Source organism: Sciurus vulgaris, assembly GCF_902686455.1.
Source record: "Sciurus vulgaris genome assembly, chromosome: X".
Classification (NCBI taxonomy): domain Eukaryota; kingdom Metazoa; phylum Chordata; class Mammalia; order Rodentia; family Sciuridae; genus Sciurus; species Sciurus vulgaris.
In genome coordinates, this window is record NC_136471.1 from 82,580,065 (window position 1) to 82,605,196 (window position 25,132).

A 25,132-nucleotide genomic window follows, 5' to 3' on the forward strand; every position below is an offset into this window, starting at 1 on the left:
ATAAAGAAGGACATTTCATACTGCTCCAGGGAACCATAAACCAGCAAGAAATAATGATTTTAAATATTTATGCCCCAAACAATGGAGCATCTATGCACATCAAACAAACCCTTCTCAATTTTAAGAAGCAAATAATCCAAAACACAGTAATATTGTGTGCCTTTAACACACTGCTCTCACCACTGCATAGATCCTTCAAACATAAACTGAATAAAGAAACTATAGAACTAAATAATACAATCAATGATACAGACTTAAGGGACATGTACAGAGTATTTCATCCATCATCCAGAAAATACACTTTCTTTTCAGCAAAATGAATCCTTCTCCAAAATAGACCATATGCTATACCACAAGGAAGTCATTAATAAATATAAAAAATAGAGATACTACCTTGTATTCTATCAGACCATAATGGAATACAATTAGAAATTAATGATAAACAACAAAAACTACTCCTACACCAGGAAACTAAATAATATGCTGTTGAATGATGCAATGATAACAGAAGACATCAGGGAAGAAATAAAAAAATTCTTAGAGGTAAATGAGGACAATGACACAACCTATCAAAATCTCTGGGACACTCTGAAAGCAGTACTAACAGAAAAGTTTATTGCATTGAGCTCGTACATTAAAAAAATAAAAAGTCAACAACCGAATAACCTAACATTACATCTCAAAGCCCTAGAAAAAGAAGAAAAGATCAACACCAAAAATGGTAGAAGACAGGAAATAATTAAAATCAGAGCTGAAATCAATGAAATTGACACAAGAGAAACAATTAAAAAAATTGACAAAACAAAAAGTTGGTGTTTTGAAAAAGTGAACAAAATTGATAATCCCTTAGCCACACTAATGAAGAGAAAACATAAAACTCAAATTATTAGAATTTGTGATGAAAAAGGAAACATCACAACAGACACCACTGAAATACATAACCTAATTAGAAGCAACTTTGAAAATCTATACTCCAACAAAATAGAAAATATCTAAGACATTGACAAATTTTAGAGATATATGATCCTCCAAAACTGAATCAGGAAGACATACACAATTTAAACACATCAATTTCAAGCACTGAAATAGAAGAAATTAATCAAAAGCCTACCAACCAAGAAAAGCCCAGAACCAGATGGATTCTCAGTCAAATTCTACAGGACCTTTAAAGAATTAATACCAGTGCTCCTCAAACTATTCCATGAGATAAAAAAGTAGGGAACCCTTCCAAACTCATTCTATGAAGCTAGTGTCTGATACCAAAATCAGACGAAGATGCATCAAGGGAAGAAAACTTTTGACTAATATCCCTGATGAACATAGATGCAAAAATCCTTAACAAAATACTGGCAAATGGCATACAAAAAATATTAAAAAGACTGCACCATGATCGAGTGGGGTTTATCCTGGGGATACAAGGTTGGTTCAACATCTGGAAATCAATAAATATAATTCATCACATCAATAGACTTAAAGTTAAGAATCATATGATTATTTTAATAGATGTTGAGAAAGCATTTGATAAAATACAGCACCCCTTCATGCTTAAAACGCTAGACAAAATAGGGATATTAGGAACATACCTCAACATTTTAAAGACTATCTATACTAAACCCAAGGCCAAAATCATTCTAAATTGAGAAAAATTGAAAGCAATCCCTCTGAAAACTGGAACAAGATGGGGATGCCCTCTTTTACCACTTCTATTCAACTTCATCCTTGAAACACTAGCCAGAGCAATTAGACAGATCAAAGAAATTAAAGGGATTCAAATATAATTCAGTTATAAAAAGAAGGAACTCATGTCATTTGTGACAACATAGATGATCAGAGGACATGATTTGATGTGCTAAAAGGTAGGCACAGAATATAAAGAGTACACAATTCATTTATATATGCTAAGAAAATCAAATTCACAAAAGTTGTGATTACAATGGTGGTCACCTGATTCTATGGGCTAGGAGAAATGGGGAGATGTTGGTTAAAGTGTACAAAATTTCAATTAGGTAGAATGAATAATATAGCATGGTGACTAATAATACTGTATAGTATACTTTCAATTTGGCAAAAGTAAATCTTAAGTGTTGTCATCACATGAACAAAAGGTAAATACGTGAGATGATGTATATATTAAGTAGCTTTATTTTGGGAATCATTTCACAATGTATACAAATATCAAAACATTAACTTGACACTGAAAATATATAATATTTTAATTTTTCAATTATACCTCAATAAAGTTGAAAAATACTCGTGTGGTATTGCTGTAAGGACAGTTATATACAATTAAAGAAAAGAGAAATCTCAGATTAAATGATTTCTCATCAGGGTGATAAGACCATCCAATGGGAGCAAGGACAGTCTTTATAAAAGGCAGTACTGATAAAACTGGAAAACATGCAAAAGAATGAAGTTGTTCCCTTTACCTACAACATATCCAAAGATTAACTCAAAATGTTTCAAGGAATTAAGTAGTAGATATAAACTCTAAACCTCTTGGAAAAAGCCATAAAATTAAAATCTTCAAGAGATTGAATTTGGCAAGGATTTATTTGTTATGGTATCAAAAGCAGAAGAAAACAAAAAAAAAAAAGACACAACAAATTGCACTTCATCAAATTTAAAAAAAAGTATTTGTTCATTAGTCACTACCAAGAGAGTGAAAAAGACTACTCAGTGAAAAGAAGAAAATATTTGCAAATCAGATATCTGAAATAGATTTAATATTCAGAATATAAAAAGAACTCCTGTAACTATACAAAAAATAATTAAATAACCCATTCATAAATTGGCAAAGGACTTTTTTGACATTTTCCAAAGAAGATGTAAAAATGCCAAAAAGCATGTGAAAAGTTATTGATCATCATTGGTCTTTAGTAGAATAGTTATATCCATTATAATGCCTATTATATTAAAAAGAGAAATTATGTTAGAGAGGATTAGGTTAAAACGAAACTTTTAGTGTACTGCTGGTGGGAATGTAAAATAATGCATCTACTGGGAAAAACTGGTTTTTAAAATGTTAAACATAGAATTAAGATATGATTCAGAATTTCCACTTCCATTTGCACATCTAATATAATTAAAAGTTGGGACTTAACCATAGTTTTTATTAACCAAGTTCATGGCAGAATTATTCGCAGTAATCCAAAGGTTGAGATAACCCAAGTGTTCATCAGCAAATGAATGGGATAAACAAAGTGTGGTGTATACTTGTAATGGAGTATATTTCATCCTTGTGAAGAAAGATTTTATTTCTTAGAGCATTATAGCTATACATAGCAGTTTGGTTTATTTTGACAAAATTATGTGTGCATGGAATTTGATCCACTCTATTTTGGTCCTGGTGCCCTCACTTCCAAACCCTCCTCCCTCTCCCTTTTATCTCTTCTCTACTAACCTTCCTTTCACTAATTTATTCATTTATTTTTGATTGGTGCTTTCCACATTTACATAAAGGTGAAATTCAATATATATTATATATGCATACATACATATTCACAAAACATGGTTTTGTTAAATTCATTTGCATTTTCTCCCTTTTCCCATCTCTCCTCCCTATCTCTCCATCTCCTTTTTCATTTCCACTTATCTTCCTTATGTCTTTATGATAGCTGATCCCCCTTATTTCCCTTATTTTGATCTAGTTTCCACATATTAGAGAAAACATTCAACCCTTGACCTACTGAATCTGGCTTATTTCACTTAGCATGATCTTCTCCAGTTCCATTTATTTACCAGCAAATGTCATAAATTCATTCTTCTTTAGGCTGTGTAAAATTCCTTGTGTTTATATATCACATTGTCATTATCTGTTCACCTGACAGACATCTGGGCTAATTCCATAATTTTACTACTGCAAATCATGCTGCTATAAACATTGAATCGCTTGTATCAATATAGTGTGCTGATTATAGTTCTTTGGTATAAATACAAAGGAGTGGATCATATGACATTTCCACTCCTAGACTTTTCAGGTCTCTCCATACTGCTTTCCAGAGAATGGTTTTACTAATATTCAATCTCACCAACAATGTATCAGTTCATCTCTCCCCCCACATCTGTCCCAACAATTATTATTGTTTATATGCTTAAAAATTGCCATTTTAAGATGAAACTTACTGTGGTTTTAATTTGTTTTTCCCTGATTGGTAGAGATAAATATTTTTCCATATATTTGTATTTCTTCTTTTGAGAAATATCCTTTAGTTCTTTTGACCATTTATTCATTGGGTTATTTTATTATCGGTGTTAAATTTATGATTTTGAATTCTTTAAATATTCTGGATTTTGCTCCCATCAGAGGAGAAGCTGGCAAGGATTATCTTTCATTCAATAGGTCTTCTGTTCATGCTCTTAATGGTTTCTTTTGCTGTGTAGGATACTTTTATTTTCATGTCATCCCACGTATTGATTATAAGTTTTATTTCATTAGCTTTAGGGATCTTACCAAGAACGTCAGTGCCTGTGCCAATATGATGGAGCTCTGACCCTGTGCTTTTTTCTAGCAGTTGCAAAATTTCTGATATAATTTTTGTTTTTGATCCATTTTGATTAGGGCTTTTTGCAGGGTGAGAGATAGAGATCTAGATTCATTCTTTTACATGTGGATATCCAGTTTTCCCAGTACCATTTGTTAAAAAGACTATCTTTACTCCAACATGTATTTTTTGTCACGTTTGTCAAATACCAGAGGACTGTAAGAATATGGGTTTGTCACTGCGCCTTTAATTCTGTCCCATTGATATTCATGTATATTTTGATGCCAATATCATGCAGTTTTTGTTACTATATCTCTGTATTATAATTTGAAGTCATGTATTGTGATGCTTCCAGCATTGATTTTGTCACTTGGAATTGCTTTGGATATTATGGGTCTTTTTTTTTTCCAAATGAATCTTAAGACTTTTTTTAAAGTTCTGCATACAATGTCATGGATATGTTGATGAGAATTGCATTGAATCTGTATAAGAACAGTATGTAGAATAGCCTTTTTGACAATATTAATCTGCCTACCTAACAAGAAGAGAGGTCCTTCTATTGTCTAAGGTCTTCATAAAGAAGGGAATTTTGACAGATGTGACAACTTAGATGACACTTGAGAGCATTAATATAAGTTAAATAAGTCAGTCACCAAAGACAAACAAATATATGATCCAACATATGACATACATAGTCAGATTCATTGAGACAGAAAATAGCATGGCAGTTGCCAGAGGCTAGGAAAAGGGAAAACGGTGAGTAATTGTTTAATGTATACAGGGTTTCTTGGTGGAATTTTTTTTTTTTTTTTTTTTTTTTTTGCAGATGGATGGTTGTAATGATTACAGAATAATGTGAATGTACTTAATGGTATGAACTTGTATTCTCAAAGACAAAAAAATTGATAAATATTGCTCTGTATATTTTACTAAAATAATAAAAAGCAAGTTACAGAGCTACATGAATGGAATGCTGCCTTTTGAGAGTGGGGAACTTTAAGAATGAATAAAATTTGGAACTTCAAAACAAATGGAAACAAATTTTCCATGTGTCTCTGTAATCTATATTTATACCTATCCCTATATCTGTATACTATCTATAACTATGTTTAATTGCAACTTGACATTCTATTCTATGGATATGTCATATTTATTCAACTGATTCCCTCCCATTTAAATGACAGTTTTGAGATATAATTTTAAAACTCCAACACCTAAAATGTACAATAATATAATTTTTGGTATATTTAGATGTGCACAGCCATAGTCACAATCGATTGTAGAGCATTTCCTCAGCCTCCAAGGAAATCCATTTACCCATTATTTGTCACTCTCTGTTTATATTCCCTTCAACATAGCCAACCGCTAATCAACTTTCTATACCTACAGATTCGTGTATGCTGAATAGTTCATAGAAATGTAAATAATTATATGATTTTTTGCATATTACATATATGTGGTGTACTGCAACTGACTTCTTTAAATTAGCATATTTTCAAGATGCATATATGTGGTAGCATATTTCTTTCCTTAATTTAATTTATTTTTGTTTGAATAAATAATATTAATTAAATTTTTTATCTATTCATTCACTGAAGAATATTTGTGTTATACCCTCATTTTCCTATTATAAATAATGGTGCTATGAATACTTGTATGTGAGTTTTTGTGCGAATCTATTTTTTAATACTCTTATATATACTAGTAATTAAATTTCTGGATCTTATAGTAATTCTATTTTTTGACCATTTGAAGAACTGCCTAGCTATTTTACAAAGTGGCCACACTTTTTAACATTTGCATCAGAGTTATATGAATGTTACAATTTCTCCATTTACTTACCAACTCTTGCCATTATATCTTTTTTATTTTAATTAGTTAATGTAAAGTAAGGTTTCATTGTCATTTGAATTTGTACTTCACTGATGTCTAGTTTATTCAGATGTTTTATGATTTTACTGGTTCTCTTTAGTTATACATCACAGTATAATCCATTTTGACATAATTATAAAAGCATGAAATATTTCTTGTTCTACTTTAGTTCCCAGTACCTCCTCTTTCCTCCTTCTTCTCCAACCCCCATTCCCTACCCTCTAATGATCTTTCTGCCATTTATCCACAGTTATTTTTAAAATTAATTTCTAATGGTTGTACACGATGGTGATATGTTTATATATGTACAGAGGAATGTTTTGTCAGATTTTTTTCATGGGCTTATTGGCTATTTGTATATTTATTTTGTAGGAGAGAGGGGAGAATAGAAGTTCAGTGTATTAGACAAAGGGGCATGAAGGGAAGGGAAGGGGTATAGGAATAAGAAAGTGGAATGAATCTGACATAACTTTGTGTGTGTGTGTGTGTGTGTGTGTGTGTGTGTGTGTGTACACACACATACACCACAGCAAATCTTAAGGCTTGGATAAGATAAATTCCATGCATGTATAAATATATCAAAATAGGTTTTACTGTCATGTAGAACTGAAAAGAACCAATAAAAATGAAGAAAGTAACCTCCTAAAAATAAAGAAATATCAATTTAGACAATTAGTCCTTTTAGTCACCACTACATGATCCAACAATGTACTCTGGTTGTTATTTAGCCCAAAGAACTGATATCAGCATATTATAGAGATGCAAGCAACATAATGGTTTATAGCAGCTCCAATCACAATAGCCATGTCATGTAACCTATCCAATGTGCAACAACAGGTGAATGGATAAAGAAAATGTGGTATACATACACAACCTAGTTTTATTCAGCCATAAAGAATGATGAAATTATGACATTTGCTAATAAATACGGAAATGGAGAACATCATGCTAAATGAAATAAGCCAGACTCAGTTTTCTCTTACATGTGGAAACTAAAGAAAAATGCAGGAAAAAAGTAGAGGAAATTTCATGAAAACATAAGGGAGATCAGTGGAGAAGAATAAGGGGTTAAGGGGAAACGAGGAGGAATAAGTAAAGAGAGAAACTGAGAAATGAAATTGATCAAATTATAATTTGTACATATATGAATATACCACCATAAATTTCACTTTTATGTACATCTATAAAGAACAATTTAAAAAACTACAAATACATAGAAAAAAGACCAGTAGATTAGAGGAGAGGGAAAGGAAGAGAACAGGGGAGGGAAAAAGAAAATCCTGAGACAGAAGTAGAGCAAATTATATTCCATACATATATGATTATGTCAAAATGCATCCCAGTATTACATATAACAATAATGCTCTAATAAATACATAAAATTAAGCTTTTGTCTTTTATTATTGAACATGGTATTAGTACTTAAAATGGTTGGCAATATTTTCTCCCAATTGTAATAAGATGTCTTTTCATTTTCTTCAGAGTCCTTTGAAGCACAATATTTAAAATATTTGATTTCAAGTGTAAACTATTTTTCTTTGTTCACTTAGGGTTTGGTGTCATATCAAAGAAAGCACTGCCTAATCCTCAGTCACAAATTTTTCCTCCTGTGTTCTCTTCTAAGAGTTTTATAGTTTTAATGCTTACATCTAGGTCTCTGATGTTTTTTCAGTTAATATCATATATGGTATGAATTAAGGTGACAGTTTAATTCCTTTACATATGGCTTCTCAGTTATCACATAACTAATTGTTGGAAAGATTATTTTTTTTCCTTCAATAAGACCCTCATTGAAAATCAATTCACTAAATATGAGGATTGAGCTCTGGACTCTCAGTTCTCTTCCATCAACCTCTATGTCTATGCTTACACCAGTGTCACAAAATCTTGATTCCCTGTACATTGAAACCTGAAAGTGTTCAATAAATTTTTTGAATGTTAAATTGTGAAAGTGTGGGCGCTCCAACATTAATATTCTCTTTTGGGATTTTTTTGGTGGTTCTGTGTTCCTCGATTTCTTTATGAATTTTAGGAGTTAATTTTCAATTACTGCAAATAAATCAATGAGGATTTTGATAAGGATATTTTTTAATCTCTTTGTGAATTTGGAGAACATTGACGTCTTAGCAATATTCTCTTACCATGATTTCAATTTGTTAAATTATAACTTAGTTTCAAAAGTGTTTTGTAGCTTTCATATTATATATTTCCTATTGCTTTTGTAAAATTTATTCTTAAATATTTTATTTTGATGTAACCATAATTGAATTATTTTCTTAGTCTAATTTTTGTTATTTTCATTGATTGTGTACAGAAATAAAATTGAGTTTGTAATTTGATCTGCTATCATTCAGTTTTCCTAAACTCATTAATTCTAATGTGTTTTAGTTGATTTCTTATGCTTTTCTATGTGCAAGACAATGTCACCTATAAATACAGACTTTATTTTTCCCTAATTATCCTGGCTAGGATTTCCAGTACAATGTTGAGGGCCTTCTTGTCTTGCCTCTGATCTCAAGGGGAACAGTTTGGACTTTTGCTATTAACTCTACCACATTTTTAATAGATGCCTTTCATTGAGTTTAGGGAGTTCTTTATATGCTTAATTTACTAGGTTTTTAAAAATATGTAAGCATGCCAAATTCATCATGAAGTAGAAAGAAAAAGGAACACTGCCAAATTCATTCAATGAAGCAATTATCACCCTGATATCCAAACCAGACAATGACAAATCAAGGAAAGTAAACTTCAGACCACTATCACTGATGAACATAGATACCAAAATCCTCAGTAAAATATTGGTAAGCTATATTAAAAACACATTCAGAAGATAGTACACCATCATTAAGTGGTTTTATCCCAGGAATGTAAGGTTAGATCAACATATGGAAATCAATAAATATGATTCACTACATTAATAGAATAAAGGACAAAAATGACACGACAGATTCAGAAAAAAACATTCGGCAAAAGCCCTATTTATTCATGTTTAAACACTAGAAAAGTTAGGGATAGAAGGGATTTATCTCAAAACTATAAAGGCTATATATGACAAATCCAAGGTCAAAATAATTCTGAATGGAGAAAGACTAAAAGGATTTCCTTCAAAATTAGGAAAAAGACAAGGATGCCCATTCTCATCACTCTTATTTAACATAGTGCCTGAAACTCTAACCAAAACAATCAAGGAAGAAAAGGAAATTAAATGGATACAAATAGGAAAAAAGGAAGTCAAATTATCTCTGCTTTTTGATGACATGATCCTCTATATGAACCAATAAACTTCTACCGACAGACTTCTAGAGCTGATAAATTTAGCAAAGTAGCAGAATATAAGATCCACATGGATAAATCAATCCCCTCACTATACACTAATAATTACTCTGGAGAGAAAGAAATTAGAAAAACTATCCTATTAACAATAACCTGAAAACAAAATTTGGGAATAAATTTAAAAAATAGTGTGAAAGACCTCTAAAATGAAAATTGAAGAAGAAATTGAAGCAGAAATTAGAAGTTGGAAATTCATCCCATGTTTTTGAATATGCAGACTTAATATTTTCAAAATGACCATATTACATAAAAGTGTTATACAAACTTAATTTAATCCCTTTAACATACCAATGACATTGTTCACAGAACTATTGAAAAGTCCTAAAATTCATTTGGAAAAATAAGAAACCCAGAATAGCCATAGCAATCCTGAGCAAGAAGAGCAATTCTGGAGGCATCACAATACCAGACCTCAAGTTATACTACAGAACTAAGTAACAAAAACAGCATGGTTTTGGCACAAAAATATACATGAAGACCAAAGGAATACGAATGGAGACACAGAGACAAATTCAAACACTTAGAGCCATCTGAAACTTGTCAATGATTCCAGAAATATATGTTGGTATAAAGATAGCCTTTTGAACGAATGGTACTGGTAAGCAAGATATTCATATGTAAAATAGTGAAACTAGATCCCTACATCAAACCCTTAAAAAAGTCAACTCAAAGTGGATCATATACCTATGAATTTTGACCAAATATTTTGCAACTGCTAGAAGAAAGAATAAGCTCAACACTCCAACATATTGTCAAGGCACTGACTTTAACAAGACTTCTGAAGTTCCAGAAATAAAACCAAGATTTGATAAGTTAAATATCATCAAATCAAGCACAGCAAAGGAGACCATTAAGAGCATGAACAGATAACTTACAAAAGTGGAGAAAACCTTCACTACCTGCTCCTCAGACATGGCATTAAAATCCAGAATATAAAAGAACTCAAAAAACTTAACAGCAAAAGATAAATAACCCAATGAATAAATGAGCAAAATAACTAGCAGATATTACTCAAAATAAGAAACATAATGGCCAATAGACATATAGAAAAAAATTTTTAACATTCCTATCAGTCAGGAAAATGCAATTAAAAACTAAACTAAGATTTCATTTCACTCTAGTCAGAATGTTAGTTATAAAGAATACAAATAATAATTACAGGTGAGGATGTGGGGAACAGGTACACTGACATATTATAGGTAGGACTGAAAATTATTATGATAATTGTTGAAAGCAATATTGAAATTCCTTTAAAAGTCAGTAATGGAACTATCATATGACCCAGTTATACTATTCCTTGGCAATTATTCCAAAGAACTAAAATCAGCATACTATATTGATACAGCCACTTAACTGTTTATAGCAGCACAATTCACAATAGCCAAATTATGTAGTCTGCCAAGACATCTGTCAGTAGATAAGTGGATATAGAAAATGTGGTATGTATACACAATGGTGTTTTACTCAGCCATGAAATAGAATAAAATTATGACTTTTGCCAGTAAATCAATGGAACTGAAAAGTATGCTTAGTGAAATAAGCCAGACTTGGAAAGTCAAGGGTTGAATATTTTCTTTTATACTAGGGGAAAAAAAATTGTTGGTCAAATCCTGGGAAAATTGGAAGGAGTTCAGTGATGTAGAGGAAAGGGATTGAGGGGAAAGAGAGGAGTGACTGGAAAAGGGAAGAAGAGTGGAATTAAAAAGAACAAACTACCTTATGCACATATATAAATATACCACTGTGAATTTCACCTTTATGTGTGTGTGTGTGAATGAAATATATTGTACATACATATATATGTAAAATATATATAATTAGTTAAAATAAAACTGTAATAGAAGGAAGAGCAGTAGAATATAGGAAAGGGAACAGGGGGAGAAGAAGAACATGTATAGGGACTGAATTGAAACAGATTATATTCTGTCCTTGCATGATTATGTCAAAGTGAACCCAAATATTATATATAATCAAAACAAATGAGAAGAAAATATAAAACTGATTGCTGTATTCAAATGTATTTTCTGTGTATATTATGGTTATGTGTTTTTTTATTCTCTTGGTTTAATATATTACATGAATTGACTTTTTTATGAGAAGTCAACCTTTCTTTTCTTGGCAAAACCATAATTGGTAATGTTCTATAGTCTTCCAAAAGTATTGATAGTTTTCTAGTATATTATTGAAGATTTTGTTGTCAGCATTTATAAGAGATCTTAGTCTATAGATTTCTTATGATGTCTTTGCCTAGATTTGTTATGATGGAAATATTAATCTCAAATATGGGTACCCATAATGTGGGTAGTATGAGTAGTGTTCCATACTTTTGTACATTGGGAGGGTTTGTGAAGATAGATATTAGTATATCTTCAAATGTTTGCTAGAATTGGCCATTTAACCCATTAGTTCTGGCTTTTAATTTGGGAGAAGTTTTCTGACTATTGAATCAGTTTCATATTTCAATTGTCAATTTCTTCTTACATATTTTTGATACTTTGAGACTATTTTGGAATTTGATAATTTCATTTAAGCTATCTAATTTGCTGGCATAGAGTTTCTCATAGTTTTAAAATATACTTTTAAATTTTTTAAATTAGTTATATGTGACAGTAGAATGGACTTTGATACATCATATATAATGGGGTATAATTTCACATTCATCTGATTATACATGATGTAGAATTCCACCAGTTGTATAGTTATACATGTACATAGGTCAATAATGTCTGATTCATTCTATCTTTCCCATTTCCCTACACCCTCCCCTCCCTTCAAACCCCTCTACCTAATCTAAAGTAACTCTATTCTTCCCTAGTCACCCCTTCATATGAATTAGCAGCCACATATCAAAGTAAACATTTGGCCTTTGGTCTTTTGGATTGGCTTATTTCGCTTAGCATGATATTCTCCTGCTCCATCCATTTGCCTTGCAAATGCCACCATTTCATTCTTCTTTAAGGCTGAGTAATATTCATCTGTTGAAGGATACCTAGGTTGGTTCCATAGTTTGGCTATGACCTGCTATAAACATTGATGTGGCTGCATGACTGTAATATGCTGATTTTAAGTCACTTGGGTACAAACTGAGAAGTAGGATAGCTGGGTCAATGGTGGTTCCATTCCAGTTTTTCTGAGGAATCTCCATGCCTCTTTCCATAAATGTTGCACCAATTTGCAGTCCCACAAGCAACACATGAATGTACCATTTCCCCCCTCTCCTGGCCTACATTTATTGTTGTTTTTATTCTTTGTAATTGTCATTCTGACTGGGGCGAGATGAAATCTTACAGTAGTTTGGATTTGCATTTCTGTAATTGCTAGAGATGTTGAATACTTTTTCTGATATATATTGATTGATTATATTTCTTCTTTGAAGTGTCTGCTCATTTTTTTAGCCCATTTATTGATTGGGTTATTGTTTTGTTGGTGTTAAGTTTTTTGAGTTCTTTATATATCCTGGAGATTTTTGCTCTAATTGAGGTGCATGTGGGACAGATTTTTTTCCCATTCGGGAGACTCCCTCTTCGCATTATTGTTTCCTTTACTGAGAAGAACCTTTTTAGTTTGAATCCATCCCATTTAATGATTCTTGATTTTTCTTCTTGCACATTAGGAGTCTTGTTAAGGAAGTCAGATCCTAAGCTGACATGGTGAATATTTGTATCTACTTTTTCTTCTATTAGGTGCATGGTCTCTGGTATAGTATCGAAGTCTTTGATCCACTTTGAGTGGAATTTCATGCAAGGTGAGAGATGGGGGTTTAGTTTCATTTTATTGCATGTGGATTTCCAATTTTCCCAGCATCATTTGTTGAATAGGCTATCTTTTCTCCAGTGAATATCTTTGTTTACTATGAGATAACTGTATTTATGTGGGTTTGTCTCTATATCTTCTATTTTGTGCATTGGTCTATGTGCCTGCTTCGGTGCCAATACCATGCCATATTCGTTATTATGACTCTGTAATTAAGGTCTGGTATTGTGATGCCTCCTGCTTCACTCTACTTGCAAAGAATTTCTTTGACTCTTCTGAATTTTTTATTTTCCCAAATGAATTTCATGATTGCTTTTTCTAGTTATATGAAGAATGTTCTTGGGATTTTAATGGGAATTGCATTAAATCTGTATAACACTTTTGGCAGTATGGCCATTTTGACGATATTAATTCTACCTATGAAGGAGCAATGGAAGTTTTTCTATCTCCTAAAGTCTTCAATTTACTTCTTTTGTAGTTCTCATCGTAGAGGTCTTTGACCAGTTTTGTTAGATTGAATCCCAAATATTTTATTTTTTAAGCTATTGTAAATGGGGTATTTTTCCTAATTTTTCTTTCAGTAGATTCTTGAAATCTATTCACTGGTGACAGAGGTGTGTTGAAGTCACTCAGTATTATTGTATTGTGGTCTGTTTGATTCTTGAAATTGAGAAGGGTTTGTTTGAAATATGTAGATGCTCCATTGATTGGGGCATAAATATTTATGATTATTATGTCTTGTTGAAGTATGATTCCCTTAAGCATATGAAATGTCCTTCTTTGTCTCTTCTGATTAACTTTAGTTCAAAGTCCACTTTATCTGATATGAGGATAGAAGTCCCTGCTTGTTTATGACATCCATGTGAGTGATATGTTTTTCCCATCCTTTTACCTTCAGTTTGTGGATGTTTTTGCCTTTGAGGTAAGTCTCTTTGAGACAGCATATTGTTGGGTCTTATTTTTTAATCCAATCTTCCAGTCTAGGTCTTTGATTGATGAGTTTAGGTGTTGGGACTAATGACACTTTATCTAACTCAGGCTGACTCCTTACTCCCTGGCGAGTTAGCAAGATCTAGGCCTCAAAGGTGGTTTCAAAGGTTAATGACAATAAATCGGACCACCTTCAGGGACTGGTTAACAACGGTTCCATGAACGTGATCAGCCCGTGCTTGCCATATAGCCCTATGAGACTCTGGCCTGCATGAAACCCTGTGCCTTGCTAACCTTTAAGCTGATCGGTTCCCGCCTAGCCTCCACCCTACATAAAAGCTGTGTGACTTCCTCAATAAACGAGTTCCTGCTGTGACTGGTCTCCCTGATGCATCTGATTGTCCTCCGCCCCAGAGGGCTGGGTGCTGGCGGTCAGTCAGCCCTACCTATCGCAGGCTGATCTTGTAGGGGAGTGTCTCCTTCCCTTGCTGCTGGTCGAGAAGAGCAAGGGGGCTTAAGACCCTGACATTTAGGCCATTAGCATTCAAGGTATTATTGAAATGTAATTTGTGTTCCTGGTCATTTTGGTTTATTTCTCGTTTTTAATTTGAATTTGTTTCTCCTTTGATTGACTATTCCTTTAGCATTGTCCTTCTCCTTATTGGTTTTCACTTTTTTCTCACTTCATCCTCATGGAATAATTTGTTGAGACTGTTCTGTAGGGCAGGCTTTCTAGTTGTGAATCCTTTTAACTTCGTTTATCATGGAATGTTTTTCTTTCATCTTCAAATATCTGAAGATTAATTTTGCTGGATATAGGATTCTTGGTTAGTATCCATTTTCCTTCAGAGCTTGAAATATATTATTCCAGGACCTCCTAACTTTGAGGGTCTGGGTTGTGAAATTAGCTGAGATCCAAATTGGTTTCTCCCTATATATAATTTGATATTTTTATCTTGTGGCTTTTAAGATTCTATCCTTATTCTGCAAGTTAGTCCTTTTAATTATAACATACCTTGGTGTGTGTCTGCTCTAATTTTGTACAATTTGGGTCCTGGAAGCCTCTTTTATTTGATTTCCATGTCATTCTTTAGGTTTGGGAAATGTTCTGATATTATATCATTGAAAAGTTTGTACATTCCCTTGGTTTGTATTTCTGCTCCTTCATCTATCCTGATAACTCTTAAATTTGGTCTTCTCATGTTATCCAAAAACTCTTGGATGTTCTGTTCACTGTTACTTTTTTATTTTTATTTTTACAGAGTACATTTTGATTCACTGAATGAATCATATGGGGCACATCATATTCCATTCTATGGTTGTACACAATATAGATTCACACCATTCATGTAATCATATATTTACATAAGGTAGTAATGTCTGTCTTAGTCGATTATCTTTCTTTCCCTGACTCCCACCCCATTTTCCTCTACACAATCCAAAGTTCCTTCATTCTTCTCTTGGCCCCCTTTCACCTTTTCATATGTATCATCATCCACTTATCAGAGAAAACATTCAATCTTTGGTTTTCTGGGCTTGGCCTATTTCAATTAGCATGATATTCTCCAACTCCATCCATTTATCAGCAAATGCCATAATTTTATTCCTCTTCATGGCTGAGAAAGATTCCATTGTGTATATATAAACACAGTTTCTTTATCCATTCAGCAATTGAAGGGCATCAAGGTTGGTTCCACAATCTAGCTATTGTGAATTGAGAAGCTATGAACATTGATGTGGCCATGTCACTGTAGTATGCTGATTTTAAGTCCTTTTGGTATAAACCAAGGAGTGGAATAGCTGGGTCACATGGTGGGTCCGTTCCAAGTGTTTTGAGGAAACTCCATACTGCTTTCCAGAGTGGCTGCACCAATTAGCAAATCCACCAGCAATGTATAAGTGTGCCTTTTTCCCCACATCCACACCAATACTTATTATTGCTTGTGTTCTTGATAATAGCCATTCTAATCAGAGTTAGATGAAATCTTTGGGTGGGTTTAAATTGCATTTCTCTAATAACTAGAGATGATAATTTTTTCATATACTTATTTATCACTTGTATATCTTCTTCTGTGAAGTGTCTGTCCAATTTCTTAGCACAGTTATTGATTGGGTTCTTTGTAATTTTGGTGTAAAGTTTTTTATGTTCTTTGTAAATTTTGGAGATTTTGCTCTGTCTGAAATGTGTGTAGAAAAGATTTTCTCCCACTCTGTAGTTCCTCTTTTCACATTATTGAATTTTTCTTTTGCTGAGAAAAACTTTTTAGTTTGAACCATCCCATTTATTGATTCTTGCTTTTATTTCTAGTGCTCTGATGGTCTTGTTAAGGAAGCCTGGATCTAAGCCAACACGATGAAGATTTGGGCCTAATTTTGCTCTATTTGGTGAAGAGTCTCAGGTCTAATTCTTAATCCTTCATCCATTTTGAGTTGAGTTTTGTGCAGGGTGAGAGATAGAGGATTAATTTCATTTAACTGCATATGGATTTCCAGTTTTCCCAACACCATTTGTTGAAGAGGTTATCATTCTCCTTTGTATGTTTTTGGCACCATTGTCTAGTACGAGATGACTGTACTTTTGTGGGTTTGTCTCTGTGTCTTCTATTCTGTACCATTGATCTACCTGTCTATTTTGGTGCCAATACCATGCTGATTTTGTTACTATTGCTCTAGAGTAGAGTTTAAGTTCTTGTATTGTGAAACGTCCTGCTTCGGTCTTTTGGTCCAGGATTGCTTTGGCTATTCTAGGATTTTTTGTTCTTCTAGATGAATTTCATGGCTGCTTTCTGTATTTTTATGAGGAATGTCATTGGGATTTTAATTGGAATTGTGTTAAATCTGTATAGCACATTTGGAAGTATGGCCATTTTGACAATATTAATTCTGCCTATTTAAGAACACAGGAGATCTTTCCATCTTCTAAGGTTTTCTTCAATTTCTTTCTTTAGTGTTCTGTAATATTAATTATAGAGGCCTTTTACCTCTTTTGTTAGATTGATTCTCAAGTATTTTGTCTTTGAGGCTATTTTGAATGGAGTATTTTTCCTAATTTCTCTTTCAGATGATTCATCCCTTATGAATAGAAATGCAATAGATTTGTGTGTTTATTTCATATCCTGCTATTTTGCTGAATTCATTTACTAGTTCTTAAAGTTTTATGGTGGAATTTTTTGATCCTCTAAATATAGAATCATGTCATCTGCAAATAGTGATAGTTTGAGTTCTTCTTTTCATATTTATATCCCTTTAATTTCTTTGTTCTATCTAATTGCTCTGGCTAGTATTTCAAGCACGACGTTGAATAGAAGTGGTGAAAGAGGACGTCTCTGTCTTGTTTCAGTTTTTGGAGGGAATACTTTTATTTTTTCTCCATTAAGAATGATGTTGGCCATGGGCTTAGCATAGATAGCCTTTACTATGTTGAGGTATGTTCCTACTATTCCTATTTTTCTAGTGCTTTGAGCATGAAGTGTTATATTTTGTCAAATGCTTTCTCAACATCTATTGAAATAATCATATGATTCTTAACCTTAAGTCTATTGATGTGATGAATTACATTTATTGATTTCCTGATGTTGAATCAATCTTGCATCCTTGGGACGAATGCCACTTGATCTTGGTGCACTATCTTCTTTATATCTTTTTGTATGCAATTTGCCAGAATATTGTTAAGAATTTTTGTGTCTGTGTTAACCAGAAAAATTTTTCTAAAGATTTCTTTCCTTGAGGAGTCTTTGTCTGGTTTTGGTATCAGAGTGATACTAGCTCCGTAGAATGAATTTGGGAGGGTTCCCTCCTTTTCTAATTCATGGAATACTTTGAGGAATTTTGGAAGAAATTTCTTGTTTGAACTTTGAACTTTGAGTTCTTTTCCAACTCAGCTGAGAATCCATCTGGTCCTGGGCTTTTCTTGGTTGGTAGGCTTTTGATGTGTTCTTCTATTTCATTGTTTGAAATTGAGCATTTAAATTGTCTATGTCATCCTGGTTAAGTTTGGGAGGATCAGATGTCTCCAGAAACTTGTCAGTATCTTGGACATTTTCTACTTTTTGAAATATAGATTTTCAAAGTAGTTTCTAATCCTGTTTTGTATTGCATTGTTGTATGTTGTGATATTTTCTTTTTCATCATAAATTTTAGTCATTTTTGGGTTTTCTCTCTCCTCTTTGTTTGTGTGGATAAATGTTTATCTATTTTGTATACTTTTTCAAAGAACCAACTTTTTGTTTACTCAATTTTTTGAAATGTTTCTTTTGTTTCAATTTCATTGATTTCAGCTTTGATTTTAATTATTTCCTGTGTTCTACTACTTTTGGTGTTGTTCTGTTCTTCTTTTTCTAAGACTTTGAGATGTAATGTTAGGTCATTTAGTTGTTGAATTTTTATTATTTTCTTGAATGTCCTCCATGCATTGAATTTTCTGCTTCGTACTATTTTCATAGTGTACCAGATATTGTGATATGTTGTATTGTCATTCTTATTTACCTCTAAGTATTTTTTATCTCCTCCCTGATGCTTCTTCAATAGTATATTATTTACTCTACAAGTGTTGGACTATTTTATGTATTTTATTTTATCATTGATTTCTATTTTTATTCCATTATGACCTGATAAAATACAAGGTAGTATCTCTAATTTTTTTATTTATTAAGGACTGTTTTGTGGCATAACATATGGTCTATTTTACAGAAGGATTCATGTGCTGCTGAGAAGAAAGTGTATTTGCTCATTGATGAATGTAATATTCTCTATATATCCATTAATTCTAAGTTATTGTGTTGTTGAGTTCTATGGTTTCTTTGTTTAGATCTGTTTGGAAGATCTAGCCAGTGGTGACAGGGGTGTGTTGAAGCCCTGTAGAATTATTGTGTTGTGGTCCATTTGATTCCTCAGAATTGAGGTACATGGATGTACATTGATGCACCATTATTTGGAGCATAAATATTTATGATCATTATGTCTTCTTGATTTATGGCTCCCTTAAGCAGTATGAAATGTCATTTATTCCTTCTGACTAACTTTGGCTTGAAGTCCACTTTATCTGATATAAGGATGGAAATCCCTGCTTTTTCACTGAGTCTGTGTGTGTGGTATGTTTCTTCCCATCCTTTCACCTTTAGTCTATGGATGTCTTTTTCTATGAGATGAGTCTCTTGAAGGCCGCATATTGTTGGGTCTTTCTTTTTAATTCAATCTACCAGTCTATGTCCTTTGATTGGTGAATTTAGGTCATTAACATTCAGGGTTTTATTGAGATGACTTGTATTCCCAGTCATTTTGGCTTATGTTTAGTTTTTAACTTGGCTTGATTTCTCCTTTGATTGGCTTTTCCTTTAGGGTAGTTCCTCCCTTTACTGACATGATTTGTTGTTTTTCATTTCCTCCTCATGAAATATTTTGCTGAGAATGTTCTTTAGTGCAGGCTTTCTATTTGTAAATTCTTTTAAATTTTGTTTATCATGAAAGGATTTCATTTCATCTTCAAATCTGAAGGTTAGTTTTTGCTGGTTATAAGATTCTTGGTTGGCAACCTGGCAACTAGAAGTTGCAGGCCCTCCTAGCTTTTAGGGTCTAGGCTGAGAAATCTGCTGATATCCATATTGGTTTTCCCCTATATGTACTCTGATGCTTTTCTCCTGCAGTGTTTAAAATTCTATCTTTATTTTGGATGTTAGGCATTTTCATTATAATGTGCTTTGGTGTGGATCTGTTTTAATTTTGTACATTGGGTGTTCTCTAAGCTTCTGTAGTTGATTCTCCATTTTATTCTTCAGAATATGGAAATTTTCTGATATTATTCCATGAAATAGATTGTTCATTTCTTTTGTTTTGTATTTCTGTGCCTTCCTCAATCCTGATAATTCTTAAATTGTCTCTTTTCATGATATACCATATTTCTTGGAGGTTCTATTCATGATTTCTTACCATCTTCTCTGTTTGATCAACTTTATTTTCAATTTTCAATATTTTGTCTTTTTTGTCTGAGGTTCTGTTTTCCAAGTGATCTAGTCTGTTGGAGATGGTTTCCATTGAGTTTTTATTTGGTTTATTGTTTCCATTCTTTCAAGGATTTATGGTTTTTTATTTATTTTTTTCTGAATCTCTATCTCTTTGTTGAAATGAACTTTTGCTTTCTGCAGAGGCTCTTTAGACTGTTTATCGGAGTGATCATTCATTGCCTGTGTTTGCTCTCTTATCTCATTCTTTGCTTTGTGAAACATTTTAACTATATATATTATGAACTCCTTTTCTGACATTTCTTCTACCATGTTGTCATTGGAATCTATTAATATAGAATTTTGATTTGTTTGGATCAATTTCTTCCCTTGTTTTTTATGTTGTTCATGTATGTACCCCTCTAGCAGTGCAGATCTTGGGTATTTAAGTTTCCCTCTTATAGGCTTATAGTGGCCCTGCAGGTTTCCAAAGCCTCCTCTTTAAGAGGGAGATCAACATTAGTAGCACCCAGTACAGACAATATGTAACCCTAATCCAAATAGCCCCTATGAAGTTGTTAACAGTATTGTCATAATAAACAGAGAGGATGGGTTCAATTATTATCTACAGTATAACAAATAGATTTGCAATGAGGTCTACAATTTCTAATGGTGGACAGAGGATGGGAAGGAACATTGGCTGTAACTTTTAATGGAATAAGTAAAGAGTATTGAGAATTACTATATCATAGCAAGACTGAAAGTAGAATCAAAAGAAGTTGGTTGTTAGCATGAGAAAAGGGAGAAAGAGACTCTGAGCAAACATGTACACAAAGGAAAATATAGAAAAATAAAGAAATATAAACAAGAATTTTCAGAAAGGAGAAAAAAACTTACACTATAACAGTCATATACAATTCAAACCTTCCTGTCTTCAGTAGTCTGATACATGAGAGGTACCTGATAGTAAGCTTCCAGTTCCCAGCAGGCATCTCAGGATGGGAATGGATTAACCCCACCTGAAGATAGCAGCTTCTGCTTCTAGGATTATCTAAGATGGCTGCACTGGCTTCCAAAAATGTTGTCTAATGGGGAGCTGCAACATGGGGTGTTGGCACCAAGTCCATGTGGGGCACAGTTGATTGGGCCAGGGTTCATGGAGGCAGGGTGCTGTCAGTCAGGAAGGAGGTCCTGGAGGTAGGGCACAATTGGTTGGACTTAGGGGTCCTGGAGGCAGGGTGCATTCTGTTGGGCTGTGGGTTCTGCATTTCCTGATTATTGTCCCAAAATGGCAGCAGCCATGTGTATCCAAACCTGCCAGTACTGTGACAATGGACTTCCAAGCAACAGCAGGCAGCAGGCAATCCACTGGTGGTTTATGGGCAGCCTGCAGGCTACTGGCAGATGAGCAGCAGGTGGACCTTGGGCAGTGGTGATGGTTAGGTGAAAGGCAAGAGGGAGGCAAACAGGCAAATGGTGGAAGATCGTTAGCAGTCAGTGAGGTGATCTGCACTCAAAAAGTAGGTGATATGCTGGCAGATGGGGTTGATTGCGGTGGACTAATGGGATAAACATCAGGGTATTGATGAGCAGCAAAGACTGCCTCTTTCCTCTGCTTGAAACCTGAGTTACAGAGCAACAAGGAATGCAGCCTCTCTCTAGTCTGACACCTTGGATTTCTCTGTTCATGGTTTCTCTGTAAGTTCAAATCTATTTTGAAGATTTTATATTTTGTCTTCATTGCTTGAGGTTCTGTCTTCCAAGTGATCTAGTCTGTTGGTGATGCTTTCTATTGAATTTGTAATTTGGTTTGATTCCTTCATTTTGAGGATTTCTTTTTTTTTTTTAATAATCTCTGTCTCTTCATTGGAACAGTTTTTCACTTCCTGTATTTTCTCTCTGATTTCACTGCTTATTCCAACCTTTACTTCACAGATCAGTTAAATTATGTACATTCTAAACTCCTTCTCTGACATTTCTTCTAAAGTGTTGTCAGTGGAATCTCTTATTGTCAATGGATTCTATTATTGGAACATCTTGGTTTGTTTGGGATGCTTTGTTCCCTTGTTTTTTCATGTTGTTCATGTGTTTTCCCATCTAGCAGTATGGATCTAAGGCAGCACAAATTCTACCCTACAGACCTATAGTGTCCTTGAGTGTTTCCAGCACTTCACCTTCAAGGGGAGATACCAACATCAATAGTCTGAAATATAAACAACACACAGCTGCAAAAACACTAGATCCTATCAAGATTTCCACAGTTTTCTTGCAACAACCAGAAGCAATGAGTTTAATTACACACTACACACAGCAAATTTGCTAAAAGTGTTCACAATTCCAAATGTTGGACAAAGAGATAAAAGAAGTGGTACAGGACATGATGTTCATGAGGGAGGAGGAGAGAATCTAGGAGCAAAAATCCATAGTAAGAGTGGAAGAGGAATTGACAGGGACTAACCATTAGTGGAAGAAAGATAGAGAATCCAGGAAAACAGACAAGTGAGAGTAAAAATATATGTAATAAAAAATTAAAAATATAAGAATACAAAGCAAAACTGCAAAATACCATCCATACACCACAGTCCTTGACAAACTGATGCATGAAAAATACTCCGTCCAAAAAATAATAGACATGCTAAAAAAGAGAAAAAAATTATTTAAAATAAACACAGAAAAAAAATACTCATTGGAAAACTGAACAAATGTTTGCCTCAGAGTTCAAAGTGTTTTCAGTCTTGTCTTTGATTCTTCATGGGATTACCAGTCCCAGACCAACACACACAGACCCAGTCACTATCCTGCTGATCTGGGTTTCAGATACCCAAGGCTTGGCACAGTGGTGCAGTCACACCATCTCAATGCTGTTCCAATTTGCTGAGAAATCACCAGAGATGCACTCATATAGAGGAGCAACCCTGAAAAACTGAAAGATGGCAGTCACCAGCACTCCCAACAGGAAGAATCCAGGTGTAGCCAACCCTGAAGGCATTCTGACATTGGACCTCCATGTCCCAGCCAGTGTCCCCAAACAGAGGTGGTTGTACCCTAAGATGACAGTGGCAGCAAACCAGTGAACCCCTGGCCCCCAGGCTCTAGCTGGTGTTCCAAGATGGAGGGGGTCATATGCAACAAAATCTTCAGGCACTGTGGCAGTGGGCCTCTGGGCATAGTGGGAGGTGGACAGGTAGGCAGCAGGACCTGGAGAACTGGTTGGTGGCAGTAGCACCTGTGGTAGTGGTGCCCAGAGAAAAAACATCTGGGTGATGTTAGGAGTGGCATCTGTAACAGTGGTGCACATAGCAGTCTTCCCCTGGAGAACAGTTCTGGGTGACAGTACCTGCAGTGTATGGGACAGTGGTGTAGGCCATAGCCATGCCTGGGAAATGACCTCTGGGCAATGGTAGCAGAGGATTTAATATTTCTGATAGCTCTGTAGAAAACAGTAGCAGTGGCTTCAGGGGCAATGGCATCAGCAGCATAGTCTGCAGCCATGCCCAAAGAAAAGACCTCTGGCAATGGCAACAGCGTCTGTGGCAGTGGTGTCATTTATTATTTTCTTAATTTGAGTCTTAACTGAATTCATCTTCTTGTTCTATTTTTCTTCTTATGTTTTTGGTCAATTTCACTAATAGTCATCAATTGTATTGATCTTTTTGAAAATGCAAACTTTGAATTTATTGATTGATACATTTTACCTTAATTCATACTTCAATCTTTTTAGTTGTTTCATTCTACTTTCTGCAGGAGGTTTAGTCCCTTGTTTTTCTAATGTCTTGAGGTAAAAGTTGAGTTTATCAATTTGAGTTTTTTTCTTTTGGCTTGGGATAATTTTAACCTGTACAATTCCCACTGAGTACTCTGTGGTATATCCCATATGTTTTCAGATCTTCTTTTCTTTGATTTTGAGTGTTTCTATTATGATTTATCTGTATTCTATGATACTTTACCCATTTCTCTGGTTCTTTCTTATTAAATAATTTTTCTTGGAGCTCTTAAGAGGAGCTTATGTTTTCTGAGAGTGGCTTTTGGATCGAAATTCCCCACATTGTTTCAAATAAACTCAATTACTTTAGGGTGAGGTTAGGCTCATCTCCTTTCTTATGGACTGCTTCTTCACAAGGACCAACTATCTGAATACTGGGCAAGTTGGCACACTCTGGTTATCTTAGTATGCATCTACTCAATGAATTACAGCAAAGGAGAAGTCATTGTCTTAAAATTTCTTGTCATTCCATGATTCTGGTAGAGCTTTCTTCCTATAGAAGGTGGGTGGATGAAAGGAGACCACAACTGCTTGGATAAACTCACCAGGAATTTGACCTTTTCCACTTGGATTGAGGGAATGAGAACGTCTGCTGCCTGATGAAAAATGGTAACCACTGACTGGGAGCTAAATGGATAAAGGAGGCTTATCTTTTTGGCCATTCTTGCCCAGAGTGGAGATTCCATAACCCAACTTGGAGAAGGAGAGGGAAGAGGTGAGATTTGGCTCAAATACTCCAGATTCTGACTGTTATTATTGATTGTTAGTATATTTTCTTGCATACATGTTTTATCATTTGCTATTTGCCCTTAGGTCAACTTCCACAAACTTCTAATTGTTTTTAAAAATTTTTTCCCATTTTTTTCCTTGTTGTTCTGCATGGAGTGCCCATGGATGTTCTCAAGTTAAAATCTAAAAAGTGGGACTCTTGCTCTGGTTTTGATTTAAATTTTCCTATGGATTAATACCATTTAGAATTTTAATGTTCTTTTTTTATCCATTTGTATGTCATAATGTCTATTTAGAATCTTTGTCTAATTTTGAGAGGGAAATCATGTTTTTAT